The 19,629-nt window shown below is 29.9% G+C and overlaps 2 protein-coding genes across 4 annotated transcripts in view; one reads left to right on the top strand and one right to left on the bottom strand.

Moving 5' to 3' along the window:
- The window catches only part of LOC107441634 (potassium/sodium hyperpolarization-activated cyclic nucleotide-gated channel 2-like), a 107,333-nt gene that overhangs the window by 10,311 nt on the left and 77,393 nt on the right, over positions 1-19,629 (top strand). The window lies entirely within an intron of this gene.
- LOC107441660 (unconventional myosin-Ie) overlaps positions 1-19,629 on the bottom strand; it is a 136,056-nt gene that overhangs the window by 111,055 nt on the left and 5,372 nt on the right. Inside the window, exon 1 of one of the 2 annotated variants that reach the window (XM_071179009.1) lies at positions 10,267-10,910. The exons of the other annotated variant lie outside the window; for it this stretch is intronic. The gene's annotated coding sequence lies outside the window, so the exon portion shown is untranslated. Of the gene's footprint in view, positions 1-10,266; positions 10,911-19,629 lie in introns of those variants that run through there. 2 annotated transcript variants of the gene reach the window in all.

Raw genomic sequence — 19,629 nt, 5'->3', positions numbered from 1 at the left:
GAAAGAAAAAAAAACAATTCAAAATTTGGGAAAATAGTAGACTTTTAAAAATTTTTTGCTACACTCTTAAAAATAATAGTTTGGGAAGATAACAGCTTTTCGTTACACTTTTTAAAACAATAGTTTGGAAAAAGTTTTGATACACTTTTAAAAATAATAGTATGGTATAATACTATAATACTAATAATAGCATTTCTTGCTAAAAATTTAAAAAATAACAGTTTCATGCTGTCGTGTTTTTGCTTAAGAGTCAATGACTTTTCAGAGGAAAACGAGGGACTGTATTTATAACCCTTGAATGTTTGGTCAATAGTTTCTTCCAAGCCAAGGCGAACTCTACCTGTTAGGAAGCTGAACAGAACAGCAGAAGGCTATCATGGATCCAGCTTTTATTTTCAATCACTTCTATAATTCAATATCTTTATCGGGAGGGACTGCAAAGCTCAGGAAACGATCATCGTGGCAGAAGAACCTTCAGAAGAGGACACGTGCTCACTTACCCGAAAGCACTGTCATTAAAAACTATTTCTAAATAGATACGTAAATAATTTACTTTGTCTGAATTATTTAGACTGCATATGCAAGAGTAATTAAAACAAGAATAATTAAAATATAAGAAAATAAATTCCTGTTCCTGAGCATACGGATAAGGAAAGCAAACTTTAAAAACTGCTAGAGAATCTCAAGTAGTATCAACCATCGAATGTTTGTCGATCCAGGTATGTAGCTCAGTAGGATTGACGGTTACAGTAAAAAAGTAATAGGTGCAAGGTACCGCCAGAAAAATAAATATAGATATTTAGGCGAAGGCCGAAAGGTTGAAAAGTGAGGGTATTGTTCTATTATCACTATAGTTGCTATATTTTTAAAAATAGGTTCTTTGCTATAAAGGTTGTTTCAAAACAACATTTGCTTAAAAATAAGTTCCTAACTTTAAAAAAATTACAGTGTGTGAAATTTTTTTTTGCCACACTTTAAAAATTAACAGATTAAGGAGATAACTGTTTTTTACTGTTTAACTGTTTTTCTGTCTAACTGTTGTTCTGTTTAACTGTTTTTGTTCAGATTTAAAATAGCAATTTGGGTAGATCACGTTTTTTCCCCTATACTTTTAAAAACAACAGTGTGGAAAATTTGCTACACTATAAAAACAATGGTATGGAAAAATAACAATTTCTTGCTACATTTTTAAAAATAACAATTTCTTGATACGCAATAAAAAAATATTTTTTGCTGTACTCTTAGAAAAATTGTTTTGTTGGTGAACCTTGAACATTTGTCCCCGTTTCTTACTGTTTCCGTTAATTGTTGTTTCCGTTCAAGTGGATTCATAGCATCGTTTGATGGAGTTTAAGATGTACGATAATGTGGTTCAACTTAGAACTATGCGATATTGTAGTTCAAAAAGGTAAGAAATTTAAACCATCATAATTTTTTTTAATTTTTTTTTCATTTTAACGGTTTTTGTTTTTTAAAAATTAGCATATTTTTAAAAAAAAAAAATCCGAACTATACGTCCACAATGTTTCTAAGTGAACAAATAAAGTTAATGTTTGTTAATTAATTCTTCCTTATTTTTTTTATAAAAAAAAGAATCTAGAATTCCTTTTTGCAAGTGCATTACTTTATAATTTTAAGTAAAAAAGCTGTAATCAAAGCTCTTTTTGGTCTAAAAAAGTTTTTTTTCCTTTAAAAAAAATTATTTCCTCTGGAGAAAATAATGTGATAGTTCAATTAATGAGTTTTTTTTTTAAAACTATAATTTAATTCGAACTATAATTTAATTTTATAATATTATCATTTATGTTTAAAAAAATTATATGCCCATACAGTTTACAAGATTCGCTAAAAAAAACTTGTTAGATGTCTGTTATATGTTTAGTCTAAAAATATTCAACTCGAAAAAAAAACTTTTTTGAAAAAAATTATTTAAAAGTAGTAAGCTCTTTCAGTTAACAAGCTTTTCATGTAATATTTTTATAAAAGAGTTTAACAGTAGTTTAATTTTATAAAAACTTTTATTATTTCAAATATAAAATGATACACTCTTCCAGTTTATAAATTTTTTGTTTAAGAAAAAGTGTTTATTAATGAAACTAAAATTTAACTCCTCAAAAAACTACTGCTATTTTTGCTATGAAAAATGTTGCTCTTTTATCGTTAATAAGTTGTTCGTTTGAAAAATTTATTAGAAGTTAAAATCGTGTTTACATGTTATATTTTGATACTTAAGAAAAAAAATTCTGTTACTATTTCCACCATAAAAAGCGATACTCTCTTTTATTTAAATTGTTTTTCGTTTAAAAACCTTGTTACAAGTCTCACGATAATTTAACTGTGAAAAATGATACTCTCTTTCAGTTAATAAGTTTTCTGTTCAAAAAAAACTATTTAAATTACACTGTAGTTTAACTGTGTGAAAAGTTTATTATTTTCACTATAAACTACAACTCTCGTTTCGCTCACAAGTTTTTCATTTAAAAACTTCTTATAACTTCCTAAAAAACTGTTATTATTTTCATTATGACATAAAACTCCCTTTCAGCGAAAAGTTTTTTTATTTAAGAAATTCATTATAAACTTAAATTTGAAGAATTTATAAGTTTTCCGTTAAAAAGAAAACTTTTTATACATAAGTCAAACTCTAATTTAACTCTTTCAAAAACAACCATTAATTCCATTATAAAAATAAAAAACTCTTGTCAGTTAGTTTTCTGTTTAAAAAAAAATCTTATGAATTAAATTATAGCCCAACTCCTTAAGAAGCTGTTATTATTTCCTCTAGAAGAGATAACACTCTTTTAATTAATAAGTATATCTCTAAAAAAATTGTTTTAATTCTTATGAATTAAATTTTAGCTCAACTCTTTAAGAAGCTGTTATTATTTTCATTACAGAAGATAATACACTTTTAATTAATAAGTATTTCGTTTAAAAAATGGTTATATTTTAAACTAAATTTAAACTTTTTTTTTAAACTTATTATTTTCTCTATGAAAAATTATATGCCCCTTCAATTACTGAGCTTAAACTATGTTTGCATAAATGTTTGTTTAGAATTCAAAATCAAGAAAATATTCTTGAGATTTGGCACATGAATTTAATAAAAACAAATTATCGAATATTTAAAATAACAATTAACCTACACTCGACTGCCTNTCAAGAATTTTAAGAACATGAGCATAATTTTTTAAAATTAAAGTTCTCTTCATAGCTTAAATTTGAAAAATTCAAAAATTATATATACATCTCAAATCTCTTTAAATTTAATGCTAAATTAGGTATCAAATTTAGTTAATAAGATTTTCAAGTATTTGAGTTACAAATTTGCTTAGATTCTCCTTTTGAATCGTGAAAAACTAAAATTAATTACATTTTACATTAAAATTACATTAAAATGATAAATTATTAATTAAAATTGTTTACATTTTACATTAAAGTAACCTATATTTTTCAGCACTAATAGTAGTTTTACATAGATTTTGATTATATCTTTTTAAAATAGAAGATGTCTACATTTTTCCAAACCACAAAGGAAAATTTTAATTTTTATTTAAAGCTAAAAGATAAACTTTTTGCTTCTAATTTACCATGCCCGGATAATTACTAACACTTTGATCAGTTTATTCATTGAGTTAAGTATAAAACTAACTAAGGCGATTATTTATTTCATAATGAGTGATACCGAAGGTTTTGTAGAAATTAAGGATTACAGATACAGTGAATATGCAGGATTATAAACTTTAAATCGAGAGAAGTTATCATAAAATATGCCTTTAATTTTATGCTTTTGCAGGAAAATAACATAAAATTAAAATAAATAAAATAAAAATAACATAAATATCATCAATATATAAATATCAGAATAAAATAAAATTTTTGCAATTTAGAAAATCGAAAATATTCCATTTTGATTACTTTAGTTAGTATTATGGAAAAAATTCCCACAACTTTTTTTTGCGATATGTAATAACTTTTAAAAACAGGAACGTGGAACCGGAGTTTAAATGTTTTTTGGAGGAGTTGAGAAATGAGTTAGAGTTAAAAAATCTTTTCCTGACTCTACTTTGTAAAAAGTTTTAGTGTATAGTTACTACCATTTATTATGTTGAGGTAAACTAAGATGCATACAACCCACGTAGTCGCATCTTTATTAACTTTTTCCTTGTTATATAGTTTTATTTACTCATTTTTCGTTCGTTTATTTGACAACTGTTTATTTTGTTTATGCTGATGACTCAAATCTTCATGCGCATTAGAATTAATTTAATGGTTTTATTACTAAAACATTTCGTTCAAAAATTAAGCGCATTTTTAAAAACATTTCGTACGAATTCGTTCAAACAATTGTCATCGGATTGGTACTTAAAATTGTATTCGGTTTATCTCAACACAAAAATCGGGGAGAAATTATGCACAAAATTTTTTACAGTGTAGTTAATAGTAGGTCCTATAGGTAGAAAAAGAAAAGAAGTTTTTATTGCTGTAAAATTATTAAGACAGATATTTAAAATTATGCGAACAGGAATATTCCTCAAAAAATATTATGACAATTATTTAAACTGTAACTTTTCACAAACTTATCAAATTTGAAGGTCTTTGAGTCGAGGTTTTATCGAAAAAATTACAGAAAAATGTTCAAACTTATGAAATTCTAAGTTATTTTACGATTCATTAATTTCAACTCATAAAAAAGTATGCTCAAAATTACCATAATATGGTAAAATTATAATGTTTCTGGCTCTATGACAACCCCAAAAAGCTGGGTAATTTTTACAGAAGCGTTTTGGTAATGATTTTGTTGAAATTAACAATAAAATATAGTTATAATGTATAGTAAAATTTGGTAAAATTTTGTGATTTTTTCATGATACTTTAGAATAAGGCATAAAAGCTATTTATTCGGTTATGTTAACATTTCATATTTGTATTTTTTACTAAATGTGGTGTAGTAAGAGCTACAATTTTGAAAACTGGAACATATCGGAAAATCGTTATCATATGAACGGAAAAATTATCAAATGAATGACTTAAATACGTATGGTTTGGTTTTATTATCAGAATTATTACTATTTTTTATACAAGAAATTGTTATTACCATACAGTATGGTAATTTTACCAGAATTTTTGTCTCCGCGTAGGATTCGGAAAAATTGTTTTCGAATATAAATCAGAGTTCGATTCGAGTTTATACTAAAGTTCGGAGTTGGAGTTGAACACTCAAACTTCTGACTTCACAGCTCTGTATAAAAGTTAGGAATAATGCTCAAAACATGTTTAAATTAGGAAAGTGTTTTGAGATGATTTGGATGTAATATATAGTTTGTTAGTTTCACGAAAACGAAAAGAAGTTTTCTACAAGAAAAATATAATCCAATTTACAATTTGAAAAAGAAAATAATAATAACTTTTCAGTGTTTAGGACACTTTTTTGAAAACTTCAAAATTTATTCATTAATTTCAAAATTCAATTATTAATTTATATCATGAAAAGCAAAACAGTATTAGGTATAAAAAAGAAAAAAAGTTACATTACTATTTTTTTTAAAGATTTTTTGACCAAAAAAAAAGTTGTCTTATAAATTTATACAACTAAAATGAGCTTTACTTTGATATTTCTATTTAAAATTTGATCGATAAATTCAGTTATTTAATCAAGTACAAGCTATTTAATCAATAAATACACCTAAAAATGTAGTATAATTATAAATTTATATTAAAATAATTTTCATGTGATTTATTTTCTTAATTTTTGAAACCTACGTAAAAAAAATAGTATTTATGACTTTAAAATATTTTTCACAAGTTTATATTTTTAATTCATGAACATTAAAATGGGGTGCATGTTTTTTAAAAATTTTTATTCATTAATAAAAGATGAAATGTTATTACTTAGTATTAATTTAGTTAGTATTTATGTTATTATTAATAATAAATAAAACATGTAGTATTAATTAATCATCTTTGAATAATGATAAGGTTTTCTTTAAGATTAAAAAAATGCCTTATTTATGGAAAAATGTATTAAGATTTTTTTTTTAGATAGTCCTTCATTTTTTCCTTATTTGTTGTATCCCTTTTGACAAAATGATTAAAATAATTTACATAGCTGAAAATTAATTAGTTAATTATTTTCTACTTCAATAAATCAGTCTTAGTATATAGCTTATATTTAAATAAATTATTCTGTCATGATTAAATTAATTTTAGGTTGATAGTTAGATAAATTTTTTTGTAAGGATTAAATCAGTTTTAGTATAAAACTAATGGTTAGATAATTGTTCAGTTAATCCCTTTTTGCATATATCTGATGATTAACTAAATTATTTTGTATTGATTAGATTAATTTTAGTTTATTGCTTTTAATTAGATAAATTATTCCGTAAGGGTTAAATCAGTTTTAGGACATAGACGATAACTATACAAATTATTTTGTGATGGTTAAATCAAGTTAAGCATGTGGGTGAGTGAAGCAGATAAGGAAAATTTGCTGCATTTTATTCTATGGAAAAAGATTTTAAGTTCATTTAATAGTCAACGTTACACATTACTATTCACTTGCATTATATTTCTATGAGTACAGCCATTTCATTCCTTATAATTTTACAAAAAAATACAACATTTCAGCATTATAATAATTTATTTAAGGCAATACAGGATATAATGTGAGATAATGGTTACATATTGATTATTAGACAAATTAAAAGTTGTTCTTTTTGTCGAATCTTTGAAAGCTAGTAAATATATACAGTTGATATTACATGAACTTTAATTTCCATTTCACTTAAAAAATCATATTTGAGTAATTTAATTCTACAAAAAAATTATCTTCATTCAAGTTGAAAAAAATTTTATTCACGAAGAATAAATAATTTTATTCATGCATAGGTTTTTAAATTATCATGCAAAGGTTGTTTATAATATAAATTATTTACATCTATTTATTATAAATAATACATGTATTGTTATTTATAAAATAATTTTATTCATGCAAACATTATAAATTATCATAGAAATATTGTTAATTGCAAAATAATTTTATTTTTAAAGGTATCAAATTTCTGCCAAAAACAAAAGATTGTCACATTTGATTTCCAAACATAATTTATGAGGTACTAAAATGTCGATCATTTTTTGACTAGCTCGAGTTCTCTAACTTCAACTGAAGCTTTGTAATGGGTAATGGTACAGGCTTCAATTGTTCATAGACCACTTTGAACAGAACTTTTTACGATTTGATTATAAAGTAGAACAAACAACACTCGAAATTTCACTGTAGCCCGAGAGTTGATTTCAAGCTTAAATATCAGTTTCCATTGTTTACTAATCATTACAAGCAAAGTTTATTCCTAATTTATCACCAAACAGAACCAATTGAGATTTTAACTGTCTTTCGACGTAAACAAACTAGTTAACGCAAAACTGAAATAAAGAATATAATTGGATAAAGAAGAGTTTACTATTAAAAAAAAAAAAAAAAAAAAAAAAAAAAAAAAAAACGTGCTTTTCAAGTGGAATAAAAAAATAAAGAAAATTTTATTTTTTTCTCTCTCCTAAAACAAAAAAGTAATGCTCCCCACTTTCGAAAATGTAATACTATAATGATTACTAACCTATTATAAGTTCTTACCTTACTCTAAATGCAATGATCACTAACCTGTAACTGCTTACTTAACACTAAATGTAGTATAATCATCACTAATACTATAATTTCTCATCTAACACTAAGTGTAAGACAATGATAATTTTTTAAGTAGTATGCATTTCTAGTTGATATTGATTTATGTTTTTCATGGAAAAAAATCATATTTAAGTAACTGATTCTTCAAAAAACAAATAATTATTTTTAAACTGCTGTTTATTCACAAAGGTATAAAATTTTTACTGCAAATTACCTCGCTGTTTGTGTGTGTTATGAAATACGAAGATAAAAAAAACTTTAAAAAAATGTGATATAGACAAAGGTGAATTTTTTTGAAATATTTTTAGCATATGAAAACGCAAAAGCAGAGATCCCCAAATTTTTATATTTAACATCCTATGCTAGAGTGCATCTTGGCGTTAGTTGATTGGTTTACGTGTGTCTCTTGATCTGCTGCCACCATTAAAATATTCCGTTTTTAATGAAATGCTAATGCTATAAGTTTCTATTATAAATTCACCTTGAGAAAATGAATGGAGGCAACTGTCCTATCTGTATTCTAGAATGTGTATGTCACTGCGAATTGTATATGTCACTGCGAATTATCGAAATTAGTGGTTGTTGATTTACAACGGTGAATGTTGACAATACCATTGTCGCTTTGGTAAATCTCCGAAATATATACATATACACTAGGTCTAGTTAAGTGCCACTGCCCGGTATACATTTGCCCGGTATGCCCTACATCAATGTTTTTTAAGGTTAAGTGCCACTGCCTAGTATGCATTTAACTGGTACTCCGAACACTAAACTTTCTCCTTATCTATCCTCAGCAGATATTGAAATATTGGATAAATATAATATTATCAACTATTAAAGTAATATATAATCGGATGTAACACATATTTCGGACATTCATCAAAGCGACTATGCGATTGTTGACATTCACCGGTGTAAGTCTACATTCTCTGAATTTCGGTCTATCATGGTAACATATACATAAATCGGAGTTATTTATAAAATTATTGGTTAAACCGGGGAAAAAAATAGAGGAAGAAAAGTAGACAAAGAAAAAAAAGAAAGAAAAAAAACGCGTAAACAGTAGATTTTTACAAATCATGCAAAAAAAGTGAGACATTTTAATAGTTTTTGATATCCACGGACTAGAACTCAATCTTAATATCTTGATGGTTCATTAATAGTTCAATCCTTAAATATGATAATTAAACAGTGCAGATCGTATTTTAAATTTTGAAATCAGACTAAAAAACGTACTTTTTGTTGAAAAATGGAGAATAGCCGCAATCAGGAAAATAGGGTCCCGATATATCAGGCAGGTGAGCGGTCAAAAGTCCGAACCTCTTAATGTTGTCTTCATATTTAGTGCATTTCAATATATTGTTTATGCACACAATTACAAAATTTAATTTTCCAACGGCGATTCCACGTAAAAAATAATTTTATTTATTAATAGTTGAGAATAATTACAAATGTGTAATTCAAAAAATATAATAACTCGGAAAATAAAATAATTTGCATACCTTACGATTCAAAAATTTTCGCAATAAATCGAGATGTATCTTTGCGATGTCTTTCTTTAATTAGTGCTATCTGTGCTCTTCACTTTAACAAGGGCTTATAAGTTGTAATTTTATAATGTATACGCTAACCAGTGTACGCATGCGTAATAATAAGTATAAGGCCTTTCTAAATTTGATTCCTTTTATGCTGATGACAATCAATAATGTGATAACAGGATCCGACCACGTGGTTTTCTAGTCTATAAGAATGCGTCAACAACAGTGGAAAACGGTTATTTCACTTTTACTTCATTTTAAAATTATTTTTTTCAAAAATGTGATTCAAATTCTTTTTGGTTTTTGCAGATGATGGAATATAAGTCTTCTTTTCTATAAAATATCACGTTAAAATGATATAAAGTGTTGTCTCCCGTTTGCTTATTGAAGTAATAGAATAACACTGCGCTTAGTTTCAAGGTTTTAATTTTGAATAAAAATGCTCAAATAATAATAAAATGTAGACTAAAGCTTGTACGCAGAAATTATTTATAAATAGATACGGAATTACTTTTATTAATTCTATTTTGATGACAGGTATAAACGCATATATCTTTTCGTTGGTTGTTGAGAAACGTGTAACATAATTATGTAGAGCCCATTAAATATTTCTTGACATCTATCAGAAATCTAGTTAGACAAAGGTTTCGGTGTTTATATTATAGACAAATACGGTAAAAGCTCGATATAATAAGTATAATATAATACAAGATATTACAACAATTTTAAATAATCATCGCTTTTTTAAATTTTATTTATTTATTTTTTTTTCAATGCCCACCGGGATTGACATTTATCATCGTAAAAATACTCGAATTAAAAAAACAAACAAAAAATTTATGTTTATAATGAGTAAAATATCACTATTACAATGCATTCTTTTATTTATTTACTTATTTATTTTTTGCAATTTTGAGGGGAATATATTTTTTTGCTGTTTAAGTGAGTGTGACACAAGTGCTACAAAAAATTATCAAAATGGAAAACATTTTTCTTTTTTTTGGTATAATATAGAAAAGTTAAGAATAAACAACATTTTAATTTTACCTTATTTCTTTCTTACAATCTTAATCCTTTATGCTGATTTTTTTGGAACAGTTCTTCGCATTTCAAAATAATACTCCCTTTCTTTTTACTGCATATAAACCATATCCCGTTATTTTCCTTTCTGACAGCTTGCCAGTTTGCTATTGAAATCAACATTCAGGGTTATTAATGACGTCAAAATCTATTTTAATTCGTTTCATTTCTTAATTATTTTCCCCGCTATTTCAACATAAAATATTTGAGTTAGCTTACAACAGCAGCCTCGCTGTTTGTTATTGGAAATTTTATTTTATTTTGCAACTGTCGTTGAATAGCCGACCTATTTTTGAGTGTACGACTACCAATGTTCAATTCCGTCGTCCTCTAATTTTGAACTCATTACAGAAGACAAGAGAACTATTGGATCCGGTATAAGGAAGAACTTTTGGGTGGAACTAACCCACATTTGCGTTACATGGAGAGGAAAACTACGGAAACCTCTCATGTTAGCCTGACGGCAAGGGGACTCAAATCCTTGAAGTCTAGAACTCAGAATATTTTACATCATCACTGTGGTCTGTGTGAGCTGGGTGCAGAACTCGTATCTACCTGTCATCGCTGGGATTCGAATCCGGGTCACCTCATTGAGAGGTGAACACTCAATCTCCTGAGCCATCACGTCTCAGCTATTGGGAACTATTGTTATAGCTGATTTTTTTCTGTATATTAAAAAGTAGTATGCGATTTGAAAATTTATGTTCATTATTAATATTTTAAAAACCGATCACAATCCTTTCTACCTGTTTGAATAACCTCTCTCACAAAATGAGTCCTTCAGACAACGGTTAAAAGGAACTATTAAAACGAAGACCACTCCAAAACAGTGTACTCAGCTAAAACTCTTCAATGGAGCGGAGAAAGGCTTTGTGCCAACAAGAACTCTCGTGTGATCATCAATGTTGCACTCTAAAATGGTGTGTGGCTTCAAGCCAGATACTACTTACTCCATTCATGAGAGAGAAAATTCTTTTTTTGGCTCAATTTCTTTTTTTCATTCTCCGCCAAATTGATGATATGATTTTCAGCAACGCCTGTTGAGCATTTGACCAATATGTATGCTAATGCAGACAGCATTTATTTTCTCTGATGCTATTACAAACGAAGGAAAGAAAAAGCAATATTGTAACACAAATGCTCACGCAATTGATTTTGATTTGTAGATACATAGATACATAGTTTTCTTTTCAGAAAACAACTATTTTTGCTGACTAGAGGATCAAGATAATATGTTAAAATAGCCGGAATGCCTCAAGGAAAAGAGCAATCGCTTTCCATTGGTACTCCCTGGTTTCTAATTGTGGCGATACATAATCGATTTCCTTATTGCTGCCATTTCAAAAGGTTTGATTAACGTTGTTTTTGTGATACACTGATGGCAAAATTCAATGACTATCTAATGAAATAAAAATATATCATGAAATATTAAGTGTAATAGAAGCCAATAACGATAATTCAAAGAAAATACTGGTGCAAGCGTGCCTTCAATAATAAAATTTGTTTTCAAGAGCAAATGTGGGGCAGTAATCTCTCGGCCTCCGCACCACGCTTCCCTACAGCCCAAAATCTGCGTAAATATTTCCGACTGTAAAATCACTGAGGGCGATGCATCAAAGTGGACGCTGAGAGCCTAACGTCAGTCATAAAATAAAACATTTCGAAAAAAAGTTGAGATAAATCTGAGATTAGAAAATTTGTTTTGGGTGTATGTGATCCAAACTCGGATCCCAGAGAAAACTGTTTGATTCCTATATTGCTAAAGATCTCACTTAACACAGTTCGAACATGAACCATTCTTGGTGATAAATGAATAGGTGTTTGGAGCAACACCTTTTAGAGCAAACACTGGTTAGAGCAACACCTAGAGAAGGCCATCACACGGGTTACCATAAACGAGAAATGCGAAACCGTGGTGGCTCAGGGGATAGAGTGCACGCCTCCCTATGAGGTGAACCGGGTTTGAAACCCAGCGTTGGCTGGGCGAAACAAATTCTGCACCGACCACTGTGCTGAAGTAAAATATTTTCTGTGGTAGAAGGATCATTAGTTAGAGTTTTCTTACCGTCAGGCTAACCGTGGAAGGTTCTCAGGGTTTTCCTCTCCATATAACGCAAATACTGGTTAGTTCTATCAAAAAATTCTTCCAGGAAATCCAGTTTGTACCAATGCTAAATAAAGGAGTTTCCTTGGCCTTGATTGGGTTCAAAATTACAAGGTTAAGCAGTTGAAAATTGGTTGTCGTAGACTTTGAATTCAGTCGGCTGTTCAAACACGGTTTTAAAATAAAATAAAGATTGAGAAATGAGATCTTCAGCTGTTCGAGCTTTGTGACACCTTTCTTATCTCCTTCCTGCTCAGTTTAGTAGTTTGAACGTTATGACATGTTTCTTATTTTTTATCCACTGAGCTGCTAATGTCCGTTCCTTTGGACTACTTAACTGTGACTGTGTAATGGTTTTCTCCCTTCTACGAGGGTTTGGTAGTGTTCGATCGCCGTTTATCTAACTGTAGAAATTTTGCACACTTTTTTCTTCTAAATCGAAAAAAAAGGTAGTCCCTACATAAAAATGCAGGCTTGTTCCTTAAAAGCTGTGATGTACGCCTATATTAGAAGGATCAGAGTTTTAGTTCGAAGAGGTACGTACACGGTAAAACACGCAAGGATAGCGTATTATAACAAAAGAAAATATAAGTTATTTCATTGACGATATTAGAGACAGCAGACAAATATAAATATACATGTAGGCAGGATACATTTTCGTAGAGCATTAATGTAATCTCGAAACAGGTTCCATTTGACGTTAAACCAATTTCTAAACTGAACAATGATGATGATTGTAAAAAATATAACTATCCAAGCATTGAGATAATAGTAACACTGAGATAATAGCAAGTTGGTACCATTAGAAACAAAATATAAGATAATATATTATTTGTTGTTGTTTATTTACGTCGCACTAGAGCTGCACAATGGGCTATTGACGACTGTCTGGGATACATCTCTGAAGATGATCCATCACAATTTTGATCCTCTGCAGAGGGGATGGCACTCACATTTAAGTAGCCCGATGACATGCACACGAAGTAGAGCGCTTTAAGATAGAACAGTTATCGAAGACCCATACCACACACCCTTGGTCCCTTCGTAGACTGATCCAAGTGATCATCACCCTGCACACTGACAGCAGCCAGTGATGCTTGACTTCGGTGTTCTACAGGGAACCGTGTCTTAACGATCAGTCCGCTGCGGTGCAATAGAGATTATTTAAATCTTGCATTAATTTACAAACTGCCGATGGGAACGCAGTCTAGAAGAATATAAATTATTATGATTTACTTGTGACAAATAGAAAATGCGAATTCTACTTAATGACTTTCTATAAAGTCCCATTCGATGCCATCTGGTGACAAACCTCGTGACTGCCGAAAGAGATGTAAAAAAAAAATCACCAAATTTTAACAAAGATATAAATTTACATTGTAAAGTCAGTAAATTAAGGGGTTTGATGTACCGGATCCAAAGACTATCCTAAAACATACTTCACGGAGTTGAGTGGTAACAGAATTATTAAAAATTTAATGATGAAACGACAAGTGAATAAAGTGATATTTTTTCTGAAATAATTTTAAGTTTCTGTTTAACAGTGCTTTGTTTAATGACAACAATCTCGATCTAAGTCGATATGTTGGGGTTTTCGTTCTTTCACGATAAAAAAAATCTCAATTTAAGCACGACTGTGTTCTGAATTTAGGATGACTGTGTTCTGAATTTAGTAAAACATTTAATTTTGATTTTTTCAAATCTTCTCCAGGTGATTTTCTGCAATAAGACTTGGCTGCTTTCGTTTTAAAAATCGCTAAACTGAGAGCTAGATGATATTGCAATGTATAAACACATCAACATATATACAAGGATATGTGCAATATTTGCTTGCATGAAAAAGAACTCCGAGTAGTAAAAGTAGTACCACTGTTCTAAAATATTGAATGAAAAAGATTTCATTTTTCAGGAAGAAATTTTCGTACCAGCTTCTTCATACTTCATCGATAACCCTCCTGTTTAAATGAAAACATCTTTAGAACCGGAAATTAGTACCCCTTAATGGTACTGAAACTTCCTGTCTATTGAAAACGGTAGTTTAAAAAACTAGAGCGTAGATTGACTTCATAAAACGCGTTTTTGGCGGGTCGAAATTGTGCAATTAACGCAGTTAACTGAGAGGATGTTAAAAGTAAATTTATACCGTTCAAGTGTATCCTTTTTTATCAGTCTGCCTTCTTTTTTTTTCTGAAAGACTGACATTAAGCAAGGAGTAAACATGTTTACTGTAACCTTTTTTTTAATGATTTATTGCTTTGTTAAGAGAAAAAAAAATAGATGTGAATGATGTGATTCGCGGCTTGAAAATAATAGCACCTACTTTAGGATCAAACATTAAATAAATTCAATTAATTTCATTCACCCTTCGATTTTAATTCTAAGCTGAAAATAGTATTAATTAGATTCATATGGTCCATAACGCAATAAACAAACTGAAATCAGTTTAATTTTAAATTTTAATTTAATTTAAATTTACATTTTCTATGATTTTCTCTCTACTTCTTATTACAAATTAACTTATTTGTTACCCACTTATTCAGCAGATTTTGCTTGTAAGAACAATTGAAGAATATGAATCATCCAAATAGTTATGTTAAGCGAAGCACCGACTACGGTGCTGACATGAAATATCCTCAGTGGTATACGGATCATGGGTTAGAGTCCCCTTGCCGTCAAGCTAACCGTGGGAGGTACTCGAGGTCTTCCTCTACATGTAACGCAAATGTGGGCTAGTTCCACCAAAAAGTCTTCCACGAAGGAAAAATGTTCCCAATATTTGATCCAGGAGTTCCCTAGTCTTCTAAATTGGGTTCAAAATTACAGGGCTACGGAGTTGAACATTAGTAGTCGCAAACTGAAAAATTGGGTCAGCTGTTCAACGATGGTTATAAAATTATATAAAATATGCTGATATATACACGTAAGCCTTCAATATTCTTAGCACTGCTGCACAATTTCATAAAACTGAATACGTTATGTGAGCAATAAATAAACGGCTGTTATACTCTGTTGCAAGTTAAGAAAGACTATTGTGGTGTAAGATTTAAGTAATCATTGGTGATAGCTCATAGCTCCGATTTATTTAGTTATCAAATTATATAAATATGCTTTCAAAACAATATAAAAGCCTTTAAAAGTTAAACTCGCTGGACAGAAATTTTATTCGTGCCATCTCTTTGCGATACAATTATTAAAAAAGGGTTATAGTTTCGTAGTCTTACTGGAATCCTAGACTTGACGACATATTTCGATAAATAAGAACATTGAAAAAGAAACAACTATATGACGTTCCAAAAGCATTGGATTTGATTGTACCACTAAAAATAGCGCGTCTTATGCTGACTTGCCCTTAGCAAATCAAATGCCAAGTAAAGAATTTTTTTACTTCTGTTTCGCTTTTAAGAAAATCGTCTGCAAGAAACAACGTTTATTATTCTTTCATCAATTTCTTCAAAGGTGAACAGAAAGTAGTATATTTTTTTACAATTTTTAAATATTACTTTTATTAATTCTTATTAACAAAGCAATAGTTTTAAGTCAATAAGTTTTATTTCCCGCGTTTCGCACGATTTAAAGCAACGAAGATGGCTGTGTAACTTCGTTTTAAGAGTTGGCGATGTTGATATACATTCGCGCTGGGTGCTTAGAATCCAGTTCGATGCAAACAGGCTCTCTCTATAAGGTTTTGTCTTAACTTGCTACAGAGTATAGTGAAATAGGTTGGTTTGATTTTCTACAAGCTATTGGGATAAGTGAGGACAAACTTGATAGTTTATCAAGTAGTAATTTATTACAACTCAGAAAGATATATCTAAAGCATAAAGGAAGTTTATTTCAATTTAAGCCTTACTGAAGAATAAATATTGACATATTTCAATTAAAATACTCATTTGCTATAGAGCATTTCACTAGATTTAGAAAGGTATTTTGAACGCAAAACCATACTTTTTAAAATCATTATTCAATTTGATTTATTTGAAAGCTTAAAACTAATATCGATTCCCTTTTAATAACCATAGTTTTCCCTAGATAATAAAATAACACTTTAACACATTCTTGAAAAGCTTGTATTCAAATGTGAATAAGCTAAACACTCTAACATTGGTGCTTTTGGAAGAGAAAGTACTTAATTTATGGTGTGAAAGTGAGTTATGTTGGTGTAAACTTTTCCCATTAGGAGGGTTTTTCATTTATTTACAGCCTTTAAAATGTATTTGTAATCTCTATTTGCTGTTAACTTGAAAAAAGTGTTTATTCATACAGTTTTTTGGGTTGTTAAACATCAAATTTGGAGAAATAGTACACCATTAAAAACAATTAAATTGAACGTGGAAAACAAGCATAATAATTTGTTTAGCTTTAGCAGAGCTTGCGAAAAATAACAAATGGTAGGGACACAAAAACATTCCACGAGTACAAATTGATCAATTAATAAAAAAAAAATTAAACAAACTTAGAATTATTTTGGACTTTTAAAAAAAAAATTTTAGTTGGGAAAAAAAGGAAAAAAAGGTGCTAAACACTGCTACTTTATTTTATTTCATAACTGGAATTAAACAGCTGACTCAATTTTGGGTTTGCGGCTATCAATGTTCAGTTCTGCGTCCTACTAATTTTGAACCAGATCTAAAGGAACTTCTGTTTTAAACATTGAGACAAACTAGCCTTCTTGGAGGACTTTTTAAAGCAACTAACGCACATTCCTCGGTTAGTTCTAGGATAAGGGCATTCTAACCACTAATCTGTCTATCACTTGGGATATTTCATGTTTACTCTGTGGTCGGTGAAAGCCAGAAGCAGAATTTAAATCGAGCAGCTATCGATGGGATTCGAACCAGAGTTGCCTGATTGACTATCGATATTAGTGTTCAATATTATCCGGATTTTTGACATTAGGAGTTAGGATATAGGGTTAACGACATCATGATTCAATGTTATTAGGGTTATCAGGGTTAACGACATAATGATTCAACGTTATTAGGGTTAATGATATTAGGCTAGGATATGGGATTAACGGATCATGGTTCACTGCTATTAAGATTAACAGGTTTAGCAGCATCATGGTTTAACGTTATTAGGGTAAATGATATTAGGGCTGGGATAGAGGACTTATATGCTTCTCCACTTCTTGTAATCGACTTTTTGAGGGTCAACAACCTACTGGATTTTGTCTGACTTCGTCAGATAATTAGAGGATAAGAAACAACAACAACAACAGGGCTGGGATAAAGAGTTAAGGAGATCATGCTTCAATATTATTAGGATTAACAGGTTTAACGATATCGTAGTTCAACGTTATTAGGGTTAATGATATTAGGACTTGGATATAGGATTAACGAGATCATGGTTCATTATTATTAAAATTTAATTTTAGTAAGTTTAACGATATTAGGTACAGGATATATAGTAAACGATATTAGAGTTCATACCGATATTAGAGTTTAACGTTAAACCAATTTTTTAAAAAATTTTATTTATTTATTTTTTGTGGATGTAATGTGCGACAGAGCGAATTAAATTAGTTTACAAAAATATACTTTATGAAACTTTTCTTTTTATTTATTTTTGTGGCAAAATAATTTGTCACCCTCTTCAGAAGGGCGTGACCTTCTCCTTTTTCGATTGCACATTTCAAGAACGAAAATTTTTTGTAAATTTTTTGTCGCAAAGTAACGAGGAGGAAGGTTTTTCGGGTTACCTAAATGTTCTTAGAAAAGATGCTTATCGCTTTTCCTCTTTTCGAACGCTAGGTGTCAACCGTAATTTATGATAAATGGTGAATTTATTTTGAGGTTGAAATATTTCTTTCCGGAGAGAGTTTTTCTGAAGATTGAAGTTGCCAACTATTGTATCCCTCCTCCTCGCCTTTAGCGACTTTCACACATTTTTCTTTTTACGTTATATTTATTTCTCACTTAAAATCAATTTTCAGATAATAATAGTATTTTTACTATTACAAAACTAAGTGCAAAAGCATGCTAAGCGACAATACTCTAAAATCTGGATTTAGGAACCAGCTGTAAGTATGGAACATAAATTTATTCTATTAAAAAAGACTTCCGTAAGAAGTATTTTGATGTGGTTTTTGAGAGGCATTTCAATTACGTTACATAGTACGAAATAGCCATGCAAGAGCTAAAATTTTTAGAAAAAAAAAAATAAAACTACTACTGAAAAACCTGTAATTCTAAGGAAATTTCGAAAAATTACTAAAAAACATAGAATACTTAGAGAATTGAAAAATATTACTGAAAAACCTGAAATTGGAAAATACAACTAAACTTATAATTCTCAGAGAAATGCAAAATATTACTCAAAAATTTGTAAATCTCAAAGAATTCGAAAATACTACTGAAATTTTGAGGTAAAACACTGCTGAAAAAGCCAAAAAAATCCACAGAAATTCGCGAACAAATCGGGAAATTTTTAATACTTTTGCTATTAATAATGGTCAAACAAATATTTACATCGAGTATATTTCAATCCATTATTTATTTATTTTTTATTTATTAACTGTCTTTGAACAGCCGACACAATTTTGAGCTTACGACTACCAATGTTAAACTTCGTAGTCTCATAATTTTCAACCTTATCCAGAAGACAAGGTAACTCCTGGATCAAGTATTGGGAGAAATTTGCCTTCGTGGAGGATTTATTGATGGAATTAATCCGCGTTTGAGTTACATGGGGAGGAAGACCACGAAAACCTCCCACTGTTAACCTGGTGGCTGGAGCGCTCTAAGCCATGATCCGTCTACCACTGAGAACATTTTCACTGTGGTCGGCGAGAGTCGGGTGCGGAATTCGTGTCCACCAGCCATTGCTGAAATTCAAAACCACGTCACCTCATTGCGTGCTATGGGCCTTGAGCTACCACGGTTTTATTTTAATCTATTATTAAGAGCCGCGATGGCTCAGGGGATAGAGCGTTCGCCTTCCAATGAGGTGAGCCGGGGTTCGATCCCGGCGATGGCTGGTCGATACGAATTCCGCATCCGGCTTCCACCGACCACAGTGTTGACGTGAAATATCCTCAGTGGTAGACGGATCATGGGTTAGAGTCCCCTTGCCGTCAGGCTAACCGTGGGAGGTTCTCGTGGTCTTCCTCTCAATGTAACGCAAATGTGTGTTAGTTTCATCATAAAAGTCCTCCACGAAGGCAAATTTCTCCCAATACTCGATCCAGGAGTTCCCTTGTCTTCTGGATTGGGTTCAAAATTACAAGG

The sequence above is a fragment of the Parasteatoda tepidariorum genome, chromosome 3, assembly GCF_043381705.1.
Source record: "Parasteatoda tepidariorum isolate YZ-2023 chromosome 3, CAS_Ptep_4.0, whole genome shotgun sequence".
NCBI classification, from domain to species: Eukaryota; Metazoa; Arthropoda; class Arachnida; order Araneae; family Theridiidae; genus Parasteatoda; species Parasteatoda tepidariorum.
The sequence above is the reverse complement of the archived record's forward strand: the minus strand, read 5'-3'. Positions and strand labels throughout refer to the sequence as shown.